The sequence below is a fragment of the Hibiscus syriacus genome, unplaced genomic scaffold, assembly GCF_006381635.1.
Source record: "Hibiscus syriacus cultivar Baekdansim isolate YM2019G1 unplaced genomic scaffold, ASM638163v2 tig00110602_pilon, whole genome shotgun sequence".
Classification (NCBI taxonomy): domain Eukaryota; kingdom Viridiplantae; phylum Streptophyta; class Magnoliopsida; order Malvales; family Malvaceae; genus Hibiscus; species Hibiscus syriacus.
Genome location: NW_024062798.1, coordinates 1,177,578 through 1,196,938, shown reverse-complemented (window position 1 = coordinate 1,196,938; position 19,361 = coordinate 1,177,578). Strand labels below are relative to the sequence as shown.

General features: G+C 28.9%; 1 pseudogene; it reads right to left on the bottom strand.

Moving 5' to 3' along the window:
* Positions 1-6,536: 6,536 nt before the first annotated feature.
* On the bottom strand, positions 6,537-10,727 carry LOC120135162 (annotated as a pseudogene).
* Positions 10,728-19,361: the final 8,634 nt, after the last annotated feature.

The following is a 19,361-nucleotide window of genomic DNA, read 5'->3' as shown; positions in this document are numbered from 1 at the left end:
AGTACTTTCATATAAGATGTGATGCCCATATTTTGAACTTGATAGTTCAAAAAGGTTTGAAGGTAATTGATTATTCTATTATTAAATTGCGTGAGATTGTTAAGTTTATTGATTATTCTAACTCTCGACTTTGTGCCTTTGAATTAACTGTTAAATATTGTGACTCTTCTTTCTCTGGTAAGGTAGTATTGGATGTTCCTACTCGATGGAATTCTACTTACTTGATGATTCATAGGGCACTTGAGGCTAGATTAGCAATTAACATGTTTGTTAATAGGGAAATGAGTTGGATATCACTACCGATCATGAGTGGGAAATTGTTCAAACAATCTATGATTTTCTTGAGCCTTTTTATAAATTTATTACTTTGTTCTCTGGTTCTAAGTATCTCACTTCTAACTTGTATTTGGCTAACATTGTTGCTATTGAAAAATTATTGTGTGATGCTCATAATGAACCTTGTTAAGGTACTTCTGCAATGGCAAGACCCCTGTTAGAACTATATGAGAAATATTAGTCTGATCACTCAATGATTATGACTTTTGTTGTTTTACTTGATCCTCGATATAAATTATACTTTTGAATGAGTTGTATAATGTTCTTTATGTTGATAATGAGGTACAACGAAGAGTAAGTCTCATTTATAATGAGTTTCTTGAGTTATATGTAATTTATTCAAAAAATGCACCTTGTGGTTCTTCATCTTCTTCTTCTGTCCAAAGTAACACATCCTTAGACAAAAGTCATTCAAGTTACAATCAGCCTCGAACATTTAGAAAATCATATTTATTTCAGGTTAGTTATTATAATTTTGAGTTGAATTTTATCTTATTTATTTCCTGTTTTCATTTACAATTTTTTGTCTTTTATTTTTCAGAATTTTGATGCCAATTTAGTTGCTTCAAGGAGTGGACGGTCCGATGTTAACTCTTACATCAGTTTGCCCCTTGTCCCTCATACTGGAGAATCTAACTTTGATATTATGGAGTAATAGAAAAATCAAAGTATTTCATATTCGGTACTTTCTCGCATGGCGAGAGATATATTAGTTATTTCAATTACTTCAGTTGCATCTGAATCGTCCATTAGTATAAGGGTCAAATTTTGAACGAATTAAGAGCTAAACTCTTACCTAAAAATGTTGAGATTTTTGTAACAACACGTGGTTGGTTGTATGATTTTGAGTCGGAGGATAAGGATGAAGAATACCTTATTATGGTTAATGAGTCTTCTACGTAAATGTATGTCAGATTGTTTTATTTTTTATGTTAATTTCATTAATATTTCAAATATTTTTATTATTTTAATTTTAATTTTAATTTTTTAGGGTGATTAACAGTAAGTGAAACCATTGGAATTGAAGATTTTGTCTTGTTTCTTCCCTTTACATGTAACTTCTATTTACTAATGACTTATTATATTTATTATGTTTAAGAGTAACTGAAACCATTGTTTAATAATGCTTCTGTTTTTTGTAGGGTACCTTGCAAATTACAACAAAGCATCATTCTAAATGCTTCTTACTATTTTTTTCTGATTCTGTTTGATATTGTTTATGTTATTATAAACTATGTTGAATACTTAATTCTGTAAGGGTTTGGTAAAGTCAAAAATGGCATTGTTGGCCATCGTATACCCTTTTGCTTTACCACTTACTGCATGCTTGTTTAATGCACAAATGTTGGTTGTTGGTGGCTGTTGGTTGTTGCTGCCAGCTGTTGCCTTGTAATTTATTTTGTTGTTATGACTTAAATATATTGTTATAACTTGTCATTTTTTCTATATTATTACTCATGTTAAATTATGTTGGTGACTTTAAAGCTGAAAAAGATGAAAAGTTGCCCGTAATTTAACAATGTTGGCAGCATGTAGATATTTTGATACAAAAGCTCGATGAATAAATTTCTAGTAGAAAAGTTAGGCTTTTAGTCTTATAAAACTTTTGTTATAAGATCTGAAAGCTTAAAAACACTTTGTTTTTGTTCATTTTATTGTATTCAACTTTGATAAATCAAATGTTATTCAAATTTTAGATCTTAAATTCATCTTTTATATTATGTTATATATATATATATATGTTATAATTGTTAGATAAATTTTCTACATAAATTAAACTATATAATTTACATTTAAAATAATTTTATTAATCATGTTCAATGCCAATAAATTATTCTAACTTGTAATCGTTATAATTAATTTAATTAATAATGTTCAATATATAAATTACTTAATAAAATAAAATTAATGATTATATTGAAGATTTATAACATAAGAATCATAATATAAGGATCATAATTAATTTAATAATTCTATTTATTAATTTAATTATCATAATTAATATTTTATTATAACATTTAAAAATTAATCATATTAATTAATATGATTAATTATAAACTCAAAATCTCACAATTTTATTAAAATCTTATAATTTCATCAATGATAATATATAAATCATGTAAATGTTAAGTCAAGTAAATATCATATCAGGTCAATAACAAGCCGGATCATTTACAAGTCAGGTTGAAAACATGTCAAGTTGAAAACAGGTCGGGTAATACCAATTATTTATTAGGTCAATTTCGGGTTCGGGTTGATATTACTCGGATGCAGTTCGGGTTCGCGTATCATATTTTTGATTCAATTCTGGTTCAGGTTGTTCTTAGGTTAGGTGCAGGTCGAGTTCAGATCCACAATTTCCATGTTCAACTCAGGTTTAAGTCAACACCAATTCCGAATTGAGTCAGTTTCTGATCGCCACAGCGCAGGTTAAAAACAGTTTTGACTCGAGTCGATTTTAGTCAGTTTTATAAGTCTGGTCAGCTTTTTACACCCCTGTCTATTATTTACTCTTGTTTTCTTCTTTATGGATAAATCACAATTTGCCCCTGAACTTTTCCGCAAAGATGAACTAACTTAATTTTGTAGGGTAGAAAGTTAAAACAATACTTTAAAAGGGTTAAATTAAATAATAATTTTTAGGAGGGGATTAAAACTATAAAATTCTATTTGACTAAAGTTATAAAATAATTAAATTAGATGTTTAATATTAGGGTAAACTATAATTAAAATTATTCATTGATATATAGGGGTCAAAGTATTTTCTTACCCCTAATGTATCTGTATTTATATATATTTTTTAATTTAATCATTCAACCTTTTATTTACATTGATCTTTAAATTTAATTTTTTATTATTCAATGACATAACATATTATTATTCTGCCATCTCAACATTAATATATATATAGATAAGGTGATGAGATGATATGATATCAAGGTATTGGGTCATGTAAAGGACCACAAACTTAAGTATAGGCCCTGATTTAGAAAAGTTTCGAGATTAAAATGGACTAAATATATAAATGAACAGAGTGTTTGACTAAATATTCGTGAATTATTCATGTAACGTTTGTTTATATTCGTTTATTAAGTTAAATAAATGAGTATGAACAAAATTTATATGTTCATTTAATAAACATAAATAGAGATATTTTTTGTTCGATTATGTTTACAAACAAGCTCGTTTATAAATTCATTTACTTTATTCTTTTTTTACATTTTAAATATTGATGAAGATAATGACTAAATTGAAAATAAGGTAAACTTAAGAGTTGAAATTGTAAAATCTAACAAACTTAAGAACTAGTGACGTAATTTCACCACTTGCAAAGGAAAGGATAAAAACAGTGTTGGTTCTCAAATATTAATCGAACGTTAAACGAATATGTTCATGAATATTAAAATAAACATGTTCATGTATGTACACTAAACGAACACGAACACCTACCAAAACAAACAAACAAACACGATACTAGAGATTTAAACAAGCACAAACCAAACTTGAACACCTTAAAAATAAACAACCGAAAATGAACGTAGTTTTGTTCGTTCTGGTTATTTACACCCTTAACATGGACCCAAACAAAAAGCTTTTAGAGGGCAAATTATAACAATCAGCCAAATTCAGGGGGGTAAAATGTAAGTTTATCATTTTTTTTCTTTATTTTCAGCTGGGTTAGCGGCCAAGACCTAGTGGAGCGGGTTGTAATTATTGGTTTTCTTTTTTATGTCAGCTTGTATTATTTTTGGGGTGGGGCCCATTCTAGCTAGGTTTGGCGCTGATAATATCTTGTGGGTCCCCTGAGAGCTGTTTACGAGATATCCGACAACTATTTTCAACGTCTGAGATTTACCAAATTCTCTCTGACACTGTGTACGTACCTCACTGTCATCTATGTAGAAAGAGAATGGGTCATAAGTTAATTTAAAAGTTTAAATTTAATTTTATTACTAAATTATTTTAAATATATAAAAACCAATTTCTAATTTTTAATTATATATTGAATATCTAAATTGATAAAAAAATTAAATCTATTAAAATAATATAAAAAACAATGCTTGAATATCTTTAAAAATTATTTTTCCAGAATTAAAATATAAATTAAAATAAAATATTAATTAGAATATAAAATTTTAAATATACAATAAATAATAATTTTAATATCTAAATTTAAAATTCAATAAAATTTCTAATATCTAAAATTGCAAGAATAATAAATATCTAAATCAAAATTATGTGCACTTAATAAATAGTCTAAAAACACAAATTAAGTGACCTTAATAATAAAAAATTTATTATTATTTCTTTTAGATTTGAGTACTATATATACTTAAAATGTAAATATTTAATATCAAAATATTAAGAATATTTAACCAACTACTGGCTTATACTTACGTAAGATTAATAATAAATAAATGGTCTAAAAAGACCAAGCGCAAGCTGCTGGTTTATCCCCCAACAAAGCCTAGCCAATAACCGGTTTTATTTCATCAAAAGAAGGGACCGTCGATTTACACGTGTCATAGATTCAGCTGTGGATCTTATCCTATCCTGCCAACAAAAATATCGTACTTTCATACTGTTATTACATATTTTTATTTATATAATAAATACTAAAAATATAAGAAGAAATCCATTTTAACAAAAAAGAAATTGAATGAAGTTGGAATTTGATTTGAAGTCCGCTCAGCTGGATCGCACTTTCAATCCCCGCTTCCGGATTTTAGGATTCAAACTGTGGGCCCTTTTGCCTAGCCCCACATATCCCACCCCCTCTCTCTTTGTGTTGCCTAGCCATTTTCTATTTATTTTTAAAACAAAAATTATTTAATATATAAATTACATAAATTAAAATTATTTAATATTAAATAGTTTATTTGGAATTTAGTTTTGATAATTTTAAGATTTAAGATTAAACTAGGTCATGCAAAAATTATTTTATATAATTTATGTATTAAATAATAATATTTTAAAATAACTGATACAATTTTTTTATAAAAAATGTAAGTTTTATTTACTCCTTCAATCATGGTTTTCAGAACCGGACCGGTTAGCGAACTGGCTATGTTACCGGTTCACTGGTTCAACTGGTCGAACCGGTTTGATCGATCGAAAGAACCGGACGACATCATAATTATTTAAAAAATTAAATAAAAATACCAAAAATATTTAATAAAAAATAATTTTTTATATCACAATTCATATTCAAAGCAAGTCATAACATATATATGTTAAAAACCATAAAATCAAGTGAAATAAAATGATTCAAATTAACTACAACATAATATTTAAGGTAAAGCATATTAAACAATAAATATAATTATATAACTATAATTAAAAAAATAAATTTGGGGCTAAAAAAATCATAACAAAATGATATTGTTTGGTTTAATTTTAAAAAAAAAAATCACACATGGCTAAGAAACATAGAAGATCATCCCAACTAACTTCTATAAATAATAGAGGTAATTTGGTATTCAAAATCATGGAGCCTTTTGGTGAGCATTGAGTAAATTATTCTTTCACTTCAATCAAGCACGAATTTTAGGCTTCAATCGAGCTTCTAATTTTTTTTTGAGTTCAAGCCTTTTCGAGTTCAAGTTTCAATATTATATTTCGAGTTCGAGTTAAACTTGATAATTTTTAGCTCGTGAGTTTGAGTCGAGTTGAGCTTACTTTTAAATTTTTCAAGTTCGAGTCGAGCTCAGCAATACTCGAGTTCGACTTGGCTCGTTTAACAAACGACGTCGTTTGGTTTAATTTTTTTTAAAAAAATAAAATTGGCGGTTTTTTTTTGTTTTCAGTCGGTCCGATTTGAACGGTTCAGCGGTTCCGGTCGGTTCACTAGTAACGGTTCAACCGGTCTAGATTGAACCGGACTAGACAACGATTTCCGGTTGAACTGACCGATCCAGTCCGATTTTTAAAACACTACCTCCAATCATTGCTTCATTCACTAAACTTGACATTCAAATTTCAAACAATCCCGGCAATGTCTAATATGCTCTAAGTACATTATAAAATGATAAAATCTTGTGTATTATTTATTACTTAAACTCAAAACTCGAAAGCCTGCTCAATATTGTAAAATTATTTGGCAGAAAATGACAATAATGATATAGTTAAACTCTCTTCAATAAGCATGTAATAAGCAGCCATCAATCGAGTTTAACTCAGACCACATTGACACAACACACTTGAAATTAATAGTCATATTGGAAGAGGAGATTAGCAAGAATGTGTGACAAAATTTCGAACGAATACTACAAAATAACACAAAGGGAACAATCATGACATGAGGAGTGATTCGATGGATTCAAAAAACATGGGTGCCATCTCAGGATTTGGTGTCTTGATTGCACATTTAACACCGGGGCTTCCGGTAACCGTCGTAAGTTTATACCTCGAGGGATCTTGGCAGAGAAGTAGAACACATCTTGATTGGCGTTTTTGCGCTTCGCTATAAAGAACATATTCGATGCAGCTAGCCGGCCTAGGATCGGTTCAGCACTGCTCACCATAATGCCTGGAATTCCTTTTGGACCTCATTGGAATCGGGTATCGACGACCATGTCTGCATAATGGGAAGAAATCGTTCAATGTAAATTGCTTTCCGTGGGGATCATTCTTTCCATCAGGTCGGGCTTCGCCGACTTCATACCATAAGAAACCAAAGTGTCAACTTCTTACCTCGAGAAAACTAGTTCGTTCCATTCTGCCATCCTCTACAAAGAACACGTGCAACAGGATTTTATCATTGAAGTACCATACCGGCTGCTGATTCACGGCAACCTGCAGAAGAGAGTCAGGAGGACCAGCAGACAGATTCTGGAACAATACCATCGGCAGCAATGTCATTGCCGATGCTCACGGTTGCAAAGGAGGAACCTAAGAGGCAGTACTAGTTATAAACCCCTGTAATGTAATAATAAACTCACAATTAATCTACAACCTTATTCATGCTTATTCATGCACTTTTAGATGATTTTAATCATCACTCATGCTTGAAAATTAATCTACAACCTTAATAACATAAAAATCTTCTATCAAATCTTCAAAATCAAACATGTTCTTCAACCACCCAATTTATAAATCTCAACATCTAAGCATGATTTCCATATAATTTTTATATCAAATGATAGAGAATTTCAAGAGGAATAATTCTCTATATAATAGCTTAATCCAAAAATCAATCGAATAAGCTTAAAAATCAATTTGAAAATCTTACCCCTTTAACCATAGAGGTTCACGGCAGCATTGAAAAAGATAGGCTGATTTTCTTCCTTTTGTTCCAATAATTATGGCTTAAAACACTTTGCATAAAACTAATATAATTAAATTTAAAATTTAATTAATGAGAAATTCCAACTTTGTCATTATTGAATCATGATACTTACCAATTGCCATTAAAATGTCTTTTATTATAAATTAACTTGAAGTTGACTTTCTACTTTAACCATGTAATTTTTGAAAAATGTAATTTAGTCACTTAATTTTCCCAATTTCAGCTAAATAGAGAAAATTAACTTCAATTCTACTGTTTCATGCTAAATTTCATTGTTTTAAATTATGGAAATAATATTTACAACTGTTATCTAACATCTTTCAAATTTTCGTAAAATTCCGGTTCGATCCAATTATCTAATTTCTTTCCGGATTTTACTGCTTAAACAAATCCCGAATCAAAATTCCAATTCCTACGAAAATTCTTATTTCGAGACAAACTATTAATTTACATGTCAAAATATATAAATTTTAAAAATAACATTCTTGGTTTAGATTTCAAAATTTATACTTTAGTCATTAAACTTTCAAAACTTATATTTTGGTCACTACTAAAAATTTTGGGGTATTACTTCATGGGTCGAATTGTAGGTCGCTTTTGTACTATTAGGTTGATATTCCGTAATGCAACATATTGTATTTCAGGTTCTGAAGAGAGTAATGTCACAAGAAATGGAGCCATCATTTTGCAAAGATTTCGAAGATGAAATTCTCACCTGCAGCAACTTTAATATATGATAAAGAAATGATTCTACCGGTTTTATTATTTTTTTTAACAAAATCAGTAAAAAAATTATCTAAAATATTATTATTTCTATCGGTTTTGTTATTATTGGGGGTTTTACCGGTTTTATTAACAAATCCGATAAAGTGCTACCGGTTTTGTTATTTTTTCTACCGATTTTATTATTATTAGGCACTTTACCGAAAATATTAAAAAATATTAATATTTTAAGTAAAAATAATAATATTTTAAATAATTTTTACCAATTTTATTAAAATAAATATAATAAAACCAATAATATTTTTCTTAATCATATATTAAAACTGTTACAAGGTAAAACTCCCCCAACATGTGCTAGAGATAAGCTCCATTTGTTGAAGAATCATCTGCAAGGCAAAAAGAGAAATGAGTAGGCACAAAATCATGACATGCTAATAAGTAGATTGATAAAAGGCAGTCCTGAAGTTTAAACGAATTATCAAATGGAAAACAAAAACACCTTAACAACCAAAAGTACAACTGCACAATTAGCATGTTGAAGTCGTGGCGTAACTCTCTCCACTATATTTTCAGCTTCACGAGCATCACCTGCCTTGTATCTAGAGAGAGAATCAAGTATAAAAACTTGACCCCACCTGACATGCACCATTATCAAAATGAGATGTGACAAGCATATGGTTCACGGCCAAAAACCCACAAGAGAAACAGTAACTAGGCTTAAGCTGTGCTGTTGGAACATTACAAAACAGCAACATGTCCATCTCAAAGAAAGCATAATGTTCAAAAAACATGAAAATATAAAATGCCAAAATATCTATTAATGTCTACTTTGCATAGCAATTAAGGCAATGCCCTGATTGTAGCTACCCAGTTTTAAATTATCAAATTAAAGGGGGTGAAGCAGTGCCATACTTTTCAAACCATTGAACTTACTCTGCATTCATTAGAGCAGTAAGGAGCTTTGAGAGTGTTGGAGGAGTGATCTCAAATATTGGTCTACAACTATGCTCTTGGATCTCAGAAAGAGCTGCCACAGCATTAGCTACAACCATTGGAATGTGGTCGGATATTAAGTTCTTTAGAGAATCTAGGAACCCCCTATCCTCAACTAACTCAGCGTTTGTCATAAAGTTTAGCAACACATATGGCAGCTGTCTTGCGAACATAAGGATCATCATCCTGTTCAAATATTAAGCAGAGTAAGAATAATACATGATAAAAAGAAGCAAAAGACAGAACACAAAAATATTACTAAAACTTGGTACCATAATATAGCAGAAGTTGACCTTGAGGCACCTCTGAAGGGGAACACACAGATATTCTGTGATTTTATCAACACGGAAGCACCCTATAGTCCGAAAAACCAAAGCACGAATGAGAGGATTTGGAACCTGTGAGTCCTGTATATAAACTCAGAAAAAGTAAAAGTTCATCAGAGATTCATAAAGCATCATTACAGAACCTTAAAATGAACATAAGGTATCACCCTAGCACCCTATCATGATTTACATCTTTAAGGCAGACACAATGAGAATATGCAGGTCAGACATGCCAATTTTTTAATCTCTTCTTAAACATACATAGTCAACCACAAATATACTTGCAAGAAATTTTCAAACACTCAATGTGCTCGTAAAAGAGACATCTTGCATGAGAAAAAGAATCTTTAATGCACAAGAACCAGGAGAAAAGCTGTAACAAGCACATTACGAACAACACTTATTTTAAACTAGAATGATAACAAACTTTCTCTTCTCATACAAATATAATATAATCAGCTCAAGTAACTAAGGGAACTAAAAGGACAAGAGCTTTATATTTTATTTACTCGTCTACGAAACTCGTTCTACCCTGCCACTTGCATGGATGTCTTACGAGAAGAAAAATATTTGGCCTCGAACGCAAAACCCACAAAAAATATATCCACATCCCACAAATGGTTGACTATCGCTTTCATACTGTGCAGAATCCTTCACTACAGTCCTAAAAGGTTGTAGGCTTAGAAATTAGAATACAAAAATTGAGCATAAAAACAAGTCAGTATCTTAATCAATAACTTATTTCTAATTTTATATGTTCATATAACGGCAGCAATAGCAATATCCATGTAAAATGAATATATACATATATATATATATATATGTATGTATGTATATATATATCTTTTTAAACTGTAGTAAATTGTAAAGATGAATCGCTTGATAAATTGCAAACCTTTACAAATGTATTTACAGCAGTCAGCAAGAATTGCAAGATCGGGCTGGCTTTTAGCATAATTTATGAGATACAAATACACATTCTTTTTCAGCTCCAAATTCTCAGTTTGCATGCAACTCACTACATCTGTGAACAGAGACGACACATCCTTTCCAACTGTCATCGCAGCATTAACCTTCTTTACGGCATGTTTTCTTTTATCCACAACAAAGAAAAGGACATGATTACGTTCCAATAAAATGCAACACGAAAATATAATAGCAAAAAAGTTTCCCGTCTTTTCAAATGCTGATAACTACAGGACTGAAACTGGCTTAAACCAAAAAATAATTCACCAAAATCATTTAACTACAGGAAAACCAAGACAATTGAAATTGTATAATTTGAATTACGGTTAAAGTTCACTGTGGACAGGTAAAATATAAACTATTACTAATGAAAACTAGATATAAGGAAAACCATAATCAATGCTCAAATCGAATATCATTAAATCTTAATGAAGAAAACTTTCGGTTTATAATTATGTACCAGTACCATTATTCGCAATTAATACAGAAAAAGAAAACAAAAAAAAACTCACATAACTACGACATAATTCAGCAAATTCACAACTCTATAAAACAAAAGCACAAAACGATAGATCCAACGAGAAAAAATAGAGTAATCAAATCAGTTAAAATGATTCCAAATTGAAAACGAAGAGAATAAAAAGAATCAGATCAAGAAACGTAAATAGGATCGATATATGTTGGTACCTTGTACTGAGAATTGAATTCTTCCTTCATTTCAGGGATTTCTCCCTTCTTCGTCGTCGACAAATACTTCGAATCGTGTCTGCTCCTTTCTCAATGTTGATATCTCCTCTTGCTGGTTGGAGTCGACGAAGAAGAATGAAGAAAAGTAAAATGGAAACGAATCAAACAATGCGCGAATTGCTAGAGATTCGAAAGCTTATGGGGGACGTAAACAACTTGTAGCTGATTCAGTATCTAATTTGATCAACTGATTTGATCAGATTATTTGAGAAATTAAATTGATTAATTATTTATATATAAGTGTTAATAAAATTTAGCTGATAGTTGATATAGGTGAATTGACAAATAAGGATACGATACATTTAGTTGTGAAATACATATATGTTGTATAATATTTTAGTCTTTATTACGGTAAAATTATTAAGATAAAATGCTTTTGACAATGAATTAAAAATTCCTATATATTTTAATTTTAATATTTACAATATTAACCTTGTTAGATTTGGTTAGTGGGATGTGGTCCTAGATTTTTTTCAGCAATGTCAGGGGTTAGAATCCTGGCGATTGCGTATGGAGTAAACTGAGTTGGGAGGGTCACCCCAATGGGCCTCTGCAAAACTCGATCTGGATTAGTCGGTCAATAGATCGGATACCGATGGTTAATTAAAATATATATATATATATACTAAATATCAACACTACATTTTTTTCATGATGTGATATATTTTATTAACTACAATATATTTGAGAATCTACAACTAAAAAAATAGAATAATAAAATAAAATTTCACCAATTTATTAGTAGACGTTGTATAAAATTCATTATACACAAGTTCATTGAAAATAAATTTAGATTACATAAATATACAAGAAAGAGACACATATCCAAACAAGTACAAACAGATATGAATATTTAAGAAACATGATGTGGTCGTCTAGCTGCTATTAAACCGGTCAAATATGTCCAAGTGGATTAGGACAAAGCTATTTCATTAGATTGAGTTTTATGAAAAGGATGCAATTATGGAAATAATAAGGTCGAATATGTCATTTAACATCTTATTTTGCAATCAGCTCTCCAAAACCGTTGGATTTTCTAGCGTTTTTCATTTTCAACTTATTTTGCACAATCAGTTCTTTCAAAAAAGTGTTTACCAAACTTTAAAAATGGAGAGTTTGACTACCAAACAGCAATTCATGCTCAAATAACCTAAAAATTTTCAAAAAGTTATTTACCAAACACCTCGTGTAATTTTTGAAAACCGAACTACTTGTTGGCCCAATTCGGTCTTTTGATGTTGAAGTGGGAGATAAAACGGTTCGGTTTTTAGTTAGCCCTTAATTATATAACTTAACCCAAACTCCAAACTCAAGTTTTTAGGCTCAAGTGTTCGTTGGTCCGGCCTGGCTGCAACCCAAATATCTTTATTCTTTACCCGATGAATGGACAAATTGGCTCTGTTCTATTCTATTTAAAACAAAGATATATATATTTGTGAATTGATAATGTATAAATTTATTCACGTTTAATGAATCAAAAGGTGATGAATTTTTAGTATTCGGATAATATTATTTTCACTGTAAACTTTTATGATAATGAAATTTGAATTAATTTGATTAAAACGTCATACATATATCAATGATTATTTTAAAAAATATATGATATATTATTAAGAAATTAAAGTTAAATTCAAAACGATATACTATCATTTTGTGGTACTCGTGCATTATTTGTTTCACTTCTGAATTTTCAAAATCAATATTGAAGTTGTATGACTCGAATTTTGTTTGGTTCAGAATGTAGAAATAACATTCCCGGCAATAAGCCTCAAAATATTACTGTTGAGAATGATTTATTACCCCATTGGTAATCCTTACAATCCAAACATGGGTATTACATTTCAGAAAAAAAAATCCCCCATTAATGTAACATTTCACCATCCAAATGGCCCCTTGAAGACTAAAAATTGCATAAGTCACACACAAATATGATCGACATAAATAGTTCAAAACTTTGATATAATTTCCCGAAACTTAGTGAGAGCATATTATAATATAATATACATGTAAGTAACCATTATAATTATTATTTGAATAAAATTTATTTGATGAGTATTTTACTAACAATTTAAAATATTAATGAATAGATGGATTCTTCTATGCGGCAAATTAGAATTAATTAATTAATTGACAATGCCAAAGACCTAGGGGGCTTTAGCATTTGACTACTTTTTTAGGGACATTCCCTTGTGTCCTTTAGATGATTATATAATGAAACCCCACTTTCATTTAAAAGGAACCCCATTAATTTAATTTAAGTACAATTTTATAAACTACACCACTTTCATATAATATTTACATTATTTATAATTTTATTCTAATTTAAAATAATTATATTTAAATTTATGTATTTTTTTAATATCAACCGACTTAAAATCTAATTGAATTAAATATAGAATTGACAGATTTATATACTCTATTGTATTGGCTATACAAAGAAAGCAAAAGCCAACCTCTATAATTTAGCAAAAAGAAAGAAAAATTTCAAGTCAAAGAAAAAAAATCATGTATCCTACTGGATACCAAACACGAATGACTAATTTTTCTCTTTGGGGATTCTTTCTTCTAAATATTATTGTTTACCATAAAATCATTGTTTATAATATTGTTTTTAGAATAAATTACTTATAATATTATAATGATATATTATATGGTATTTTTTCATTAAAATATTTTAAATATTGTATTTTTATATACATGTTTAAGATATATATATGTCAAACACGAGAATGAAATGCATATCAATAAAAAATAAAGAACTAAAATCAGGAATAAATGGAAGGGGTTGACAGGACGGTCGTTCCTCTAAAAAATTTAAAATTTTCAAAGAATTTAGATATTTTTTCTATTTTTATTGATAATGTATTTTCGTCCCTAAAAATTATAATTAGTCCTTCTAAAAGTATATAAATTCACCTGTTGACATAAAATCATATATATATATATATATATATATATCTATAATATATATATTATATATATATATATATATAGAAAGTCACTCGTTTTATTAAAAATATAAAATATCCAAAATTACAATACAAATTTAAAAGCATAATCGTAAATCTAAAATATAATTATGACATTTTCCTATTACCATTGAGATAAAAACTAGCCACCTAGATCACATAAGGACCAAAGAAGAAAAATGTTAAAAAACCTAACCAAAAAACTCGAATAAAATAAAGATACGAACAAATTTAATTGCATCAGTAAATAAACCACAAAAGGTGATGAAGCTACTGAAAGACCACCGACAAATCGCAAATCAGAGTCAAGCGGTGTGAGAAAACTATCCATGAAAGCAAAACGTGTATTCAAATCAATTCGAGGGTCCAAAGCAGGGAATATCATCATGATAACAAATAAGCGTCATCTCGATAAGTCATGGCGATGTCAAATCCAATCCTGAGAAAAAAGAGAAACAAAAAACAACAACAACAAAAAGACATAATCTACGAAAAGGCTGAGAAAAAATGTCATAAATACGGAAATAAACGTGTCGTAAAGGCAGAAAATGTGTCACAAAGACATAATTATTCTTATTCAAAAAAAAAAGATAACCGACAGGTGGCAAGTAGTATTAAAACCGGTGTCGTTACCGATTAAATAAAATTAAAGAATAAAAAGTTGGATTGATTAATAAAATCAATACAAATTATAAAAAGGAAAAAAAAGAGAGGAGGAGAATAATATATCTCTTATTAAAATATTTTATTAGACGGTGCCTATATTATTCAAGTTAATGTAAAATTAATATACGATTATGTCACATATGAGTGTTAACTTGACATAAATAAATAATAAATAAAATACTAATATGCAGTCAAATATGGCTAAGAGAATCTAATCATTCTGAAGTCTCCAATACAATGAAAATAAATAAATAAATAAATACACTGTTCGTCACTATGGGGTAGTGGTAGTGAATAAAAAAGGGGATGGTTCAGGTGATATATATTATATTATATATCATACCACTATTTCTTATGATGTATGATATTCTATTTGTAGGGAAACAATAGTATAATATTTGTAATGATCGAAAAGAAAAATTGTATAATAATTGTAGAAGGACTTGGAGCTTTAGATGTCCCCTGCAAAAGTCCTTTTCTTGGACTGACAAAAGCACTTCTAAAGGGGGGACAACTTAACCCTCCCTTGATTCTATTCTCAGCATGCCAAAAGAAACTAAAAATGTCTTTTAGGGTTAATTTTCAAATAAAGCCCAAGGAACAACATGCAGTCGATGTAAAATTTAATTTACGCAACTCTTATACCAATGTAAGTATATAAACTTAATGTGGAAAGCCTCTTTCCCGAAAAAAATATCATTGGCAGAAGATGAAAAAATTCACTATGTCAAAAAAGAGTATAAGAAAATTTGTGTCTAAACACTATTAAGATAATCAACTTGCTTCTAAATCTTAATCCCTAGTATCTATTTATAGGGATCACTTTTTTATATACAACTAAAAATGTCTTTTAGGGTTAATTTCAAATAAAGCCCAAGGAACACATGCAGTCGATGTAAAATTTATTTACGCAACTCTCTATACCAATGTAAGTATATAAACTTAATGGAAAGCCTCTTTCCCGAAAAAAATATCATTGGCAGAAGATGAAAAATTCACTATGTCAAAAAAGAGTATAAGAAAATTTGTGTCTAAACACTATTAAGATAATCAACTTGCTTCTAAATCTTAATCCCTAGTATCTATTTATAGGGATCCCTTTTTTATATACAAAGTAAACTTACATATAAAGAAATCTACTTAAATCGAGTTTTCTACTCTTCATCAACGCTCAAAGAGAAAAGTAGAGTTCTATAGGTATTGAATTGTTTTCATATCATCTTAGATCCGATCAAAAAGTGCGTTTGAGTCACACAACTTGAACAACTCTGTTTATTTTAATGTTGTTCGTCATATTTAGACTTTATGATTTTATGATTTAGGGTTTATGGGTTGATGTTTAGGATTTAGATGTTAAAATTTATGGTTTAAGATTTAGGGTTAGGGTTTAAGAATAACATAGATGAAATTGAGTAAACTATATTTTACATAATTAATATAATTAATATATAAAAACCCAGAATTTATATATTTAGTTAGCAATGATATGATAATAAAAGTGGCCTAATTTTGAGAATAATTCTAACAACAATGAGTTGGTCAAAAGTGAGGTCGGAATCTTCTTGTTTTAGTGCTTCTATCAACATATATGTGATAATGATTTGAATTCATTCCTTTTAATATAAATCGAAATCCCCGTTAACGTGAGTTGTCTTTCTCATCTCTCACTCAGGTACACAATGGAATGTTTGATCGGAAGTACCCGATGCCCTAGATTCTCTTCCCTGTCAAGCTTTTTAACACATTTTTTGTCCCAATTTCTCCCTTATAACATGAAAAATGTTGATTCCAACCATAGCATAATTATAATTATCTCTAAACCCTAAAGACTAGACCTTAGAATTTATAACATAACCAGTATGTCATTCACTGACAGTGGAAAAACAGCACTCTACAAGTGTGCTTGTTCGAATGTCGCTGACATATTTTAATAACTAAACCTTAAACCTCTAAACCTAAAATCTATAAAATATATTCTTAAACCCTAAATATTAACTACAACGTACAAATGTATTCAAGCCCTGTTTATGAAATATCTTTCACCATCAATATATAAGATAATATTTTTGATATACCAAATCTTCCTAATATATATGTTCTAAATCTTCAGTTTGTTGAACAGGTTGACAGTGACACCTGGGAATTTCTCTTTACAATGCTTTACTTGTGCTTTTATTTTTCTTATATTGGTTTAGGGTAGTCGTCTTTATATATATTTATATAAATTAGCACCACTGAAGAAACTTTATTACAGATTTAAGAAAAGCAGATCAAATAGTATAGTTTCTGGCTTCTTAAACAAGAAAGTGCAGACTAGTACAAACAGGTCTAATCTCTTTGGATTTTGATACGTGGAGGTCTAATTATGATTTTGATCCCTTTCCTATACCTAAATTCATGGTTTAATCCTCCTACTTTAATTTCATATGATTTGATCATTCTACTTCTATAATATCATTGGTCATTGTATTAGTTAAAATGTTAACGTATTTTTTTCTTGAAAAACAATATTTCTACCTCTTCGAATTCATCATATCGGCATCGACATGAATTCTTTTGCAACGCTGAAAGGGTATTTTTTGTCCATATGTAAACAAATCCTGCATCAGTATTGTTGTTGATTTTAATTATTTAGACTAACCAATGATTTTATAAAAAAAAACTTTGGAAACCAATGATATTATTACAATATAGACCAAATTACAATATATAGAATTAGAAGGATCAAAATCATAATTAAACCATAAAATTGAGGTTTAAATTGCCAAATTTACCTCTGTATCATTTGACCAATTCAACAACAAGTATTCAATTAAAAAGAAAATGAATAGCACTTTACAGCCTTTTAACTAGAGAAAATTACTGCCACCATCCATTATCACTCGGTGAAGAATAAGATATAAATTTATTTATTTAGTTTTCCACTGGAAGTTAATCATATGAAATAGAAATTATCAAAAAGGTGGGCTTTCATTCACTGAAATCATGCCATCCATTATCATTTGAAGCCATGGATTTGACAGCACTAAAAAGAGTTTAGAAAAAACATAAATTAATCCTCTAGCTTTGGAAACTTGTTTGACCTGTTATTTGATTGGGTGATGCATTAGGGTTTTATTTTTTAAATTATTTTTTTGAAGGGTTTTTTTTAATTAAGTGAACTATAAAAAGGGCTGATCAAAGAAATATAGAGTAAAGAGGGGTTAATCGGAGAAATTGAAAAAAAAATATTCGATGAATTTGACTTATCATATTATTCGTGGTCTCAGTAATAATATTTTTTCATTTGATTTTTAAGGTAAATTTTCATTTTTTTTCCTATGTATAAATAAAGAGTGGATAATTATTTGGAAGTTATTTTAAAATCAACATATGTGATTCACTAGGACTATAAACGGCGTAGTGAGTCGGATCCATGACAATGAAGTTATAGTAAATTTGAGAAATTTTAAAAAGAATGAAAGAAATAAAAATATTAAAAATTGATAAATATTACATTATCATTTATGTCTTTTCAGAAAGATCATTTTGAATAATTGATTTATATCGAGGGATGGATCGAGAGAAGAGTAGATGATGGCAGTTGTCTTTATAAAAATTTTAAGTTTTTATATATTTTAAATATTTTCTTCATATGTTCATTATTGATATATCAAATAATAACTCTATATATAATTTTATGTAAATATGAAAAAATGAAATTTTATTATCATTCTTGTCACTCGTTGCTTGAAAGTAGTAAAATATTTTGTGAGGAACAAAGGGTATAAAAACATTTAGACCAAACGTTTCCCATTATTAATTTTAATAATTAAGCATATAGCCCTTAAAAAGGCCTACTAATAGATGTTAGAACATATTCCAATGGGTGATTTCCCTTTGTGGTAACCAATCACTAGTAAATTCATTTTTTTATTGTTAATTTAGCAAGTAAAGTTTGCAAGTTGCCCAACAAGTTGTGTTGATTTTGATTGAAATTGGTTAGATATATATACCTTTGAGGAGAGAAATTAAGTTCAAAATTTTAAAAATCTCATTATTAGGAGGAATGGCCACAAATCTTAAACATAAATCATCGAATTATCATAGAAAATATTATAATACGATCCAATAATAAGGAAGAAATTAAAAAAAATTCTTCTAGGTGCGACCAAAGTTAAATTATAATTTTTTTGAAAGGTCAAAATACATTTATCATTGTTTTAGCTTAAAATCATCTAACTTATTATTATGATTAAATTGAAATCTATCATTTGTAGCTGAAATATAATTTTATCATTGTTTTAACTTTAAAACCTTGAAATGTAAGGAGACTTAGAAGGTAATTTAACCATTAAGTGGCATATC